We start from the raw sequence: 2477 nt of genomic DNA, 5'->3' as shown, positions 1-2477 counted from the left end.
TCCACATAGAGGAATACTCCCTGAGCCAAGACACACGGGGGTGGGCCTAGGCCCTATCCCAAAGGATATGATAGACTCTTATGACACCCTATGGAAGGCCTCACCATCAGGGGGAGCAGAAAGGATATGCAATAGGTAGGGTTTTAGTTGGGATGATAGGGGAGGAGGGGAGAGAGAGGGAACTGGGATTGACATGTAAAACAATCTTGTTTCTAATTCAAATAAAAAAGAAAGTAAGAAAGAAACAAAGAAACAAAGAAACAAAGAAACAAAGAAACAAAGAAACAAAGAAACAAAGAAAAAACTCCCTGTGTGAACCACATCATGGGGTTCAGGAATGCTTGGTACCCAGTTTCCTTTTGTATTGGCTAACTCACCCCACCACACCCACAAAGGCATGTAAAAAGACATAAGCAGGAAAGTGGAAGCCTTTCCTAGGACAATTTCCATCTTGGCACAAGTATGGGGACTCATTCAAAGGCAGCTGACTCCCTTGATGTCAGGAGAGCCCAGGCTGGACCACACTGTCTGAGTCCGATTTCACCTCCATCCTCTGGAGGCAGCTCCTCAGCCTTCTTCCATCCTCTACTTGCTTATCCTCTGGAGGATCCTGATGCTTTCCTGCTGCCTCTCCAGTGGGAGCATCTGCTCTGACTCCTGCTGCTCCCCAGTCACCTCTGGCAGGGGGCTGGGGCTGTTGGCTGCCAGGTTGAGGGTGAGGCCACTGAGTCTCTGCACCAGAGTTTCTCAGGAAGGAGGGTTGGGGGCTGCGTTCTTCTCTCCAATCATGCCAGCAACGTTCGGCACAAGGACTTGGCATCGGAGCTGGTTCTGAGCTCTGTCGCCCAAAAGAGAGCCTCTGTTATTCCGTGCAAGCAGGTAAGTTGCCATGTGATTCCGGTGCCAGCATCTCAAGTGCCTCAGGAAGACTTTCTTCTTCTGAAGGAAGCCCTGCTTTTCCCAGTACTGTTGCCACAGGGCCTTCTTCTCGAGGGCCTGTTGCTGGAGAAGCCCCTCTGACACAGGAGAAGTGACTCCCAGGCCAGGGCTGGGGCTGTGGCTCGGACCACTGAAGTCCATGCTTAGATTTTCTGAGGAGAAAAGGTGATGGAATGCACAGGTCTCTTGGGAGCTTGTCACAGTGCATGGAAATCGAGTTTGGGTCCCATTTCTGCAGCGGATCCATGGGGGTCTAGTATGAGCCGGAGACCACACTGAGCCCTGGTTCCAAGAGGAAAAGTGAAGGTGGAGGCTTGTGGAATAGCCAGGCAATAGCCAGGAGGAATGTATGCAGCCAGGAAAATCCAGACTGTAACAAGAGGTGAGAAGACAAGAAAGAAAGCCCATGATTATTCATCTCACTTTGTTTGTCCCTCATCTTCAACACAGGGCCACCTCCCAGGCTGTATCCAATGGTTACATGAGATAATGCTTGTCCAGAGAGCATAGCACAGAGCCTGACAGGTCATCAGCATTCCTGCCATGGCTGCTGGTACTCCTTCTCTTGCCTGACAGCTCCTGAGGAAGGTATCATAGGGTGAACCACATTGATTCTTGTCTTACTCCCCTTACCCCCAACACTCACAGGCAACTCTGCTGAAATGTATGGACAGTGATAGCCATTCTTCACAGAGGTTTACATGGATTTGCAGTGTAGAATTTTATGGGCTTACAAGGATTTGACCCCTAGGACCTACAAGTCTCTGGTTGTCCCCCTACTGATCATTGACTTGCCATGCTGCCCTGGAAGCTGCTAAGTTGCCTGTGGGAACATATCCATGACACACACTGAGATCACAACAAAATTTCTCTCTTTGTGATAAGAATGAAAGAATCTTGGCAGGATTTTTCATTGACTCTGATGTAGCTCTTTTCTGTGTAGCATCATGTGACCTTAGACAAGAGCATGAAATTGAATTTTGCCTGTCATTAAATTTCAGGAATAGACGTCCTGATGTAGCACTGAGAGCTGACTACTGCTCAACTATTGGAATGTGGTCTTCCTTTACCTCCTGTATTCCTAGACCTACCCATCAACTGGCCTGTGACGACCAGAGCCAAACTCCACTCTTGCCCTCTGCAATTCCAGGTTTTTATCCTTTCATTTGTGTGGGCACACTGCTTCCAGGAAGCATATCTGATAAGGGCAACCTGCTGTGTTATACAAAAGTGTCTCCTTGTCCAAGTGCAAGGGATGTGATACACGAGTAAAAACAAAAGGGGTAGTGAACAGCCTGGGTAAGGGTGGCATCAGTGAAAGAAGAAAAGTCGAGAGTCACTCTCAGATGGGGACACAGGAGTCACACTTCTGCCTGCAGATAGCAGCAAGTTGGAGCTGGCCAAGCTCTGTCCACAGTGACTGTACTCCCACACTCTTGAAAGGCAGTCAGAGAACAGTGGATGCTGAGGTAGGCAGCCCATTCTCCCTATGCTCACGCATGAGGGGAGAACTGAAGAATGAAATTCCCCATGCTTGT

At 49.0% G+C, this 2477-nt stretch overlaps 1 pseudogene; it reads right to left on the bottom strand.

Moving 5' to 3' along the window:
* Nucleotides 1-585: 585 nt before the first annotated feature.
* LOC100753978 lies at nt 586-1186 on the bottom strand (annotated as a pseudogene).
* Nucleotides 1187-2477: the final 1291 nt, after the last annotated feature.

This window comes from Cricetulus griseus, chromosome X (genome assembly GCF_003668045.3).
Source record: "Cricetulus griseus strain 17A/GY chromosome X, alternate assembly CriGri-PICRH-1.0, whole genome shotgun sequence".
Classification (NCBI taxonomy): domain Eukaryota; kingdom Metazoa; phylum Chordata; class Mammalia; order Rodentia; family Cricetidae; genus Cricetulus; species Cricetulus griseus.
This window is presented reverse-complemented; position numbering and strand designations above follow the sequence as displayed.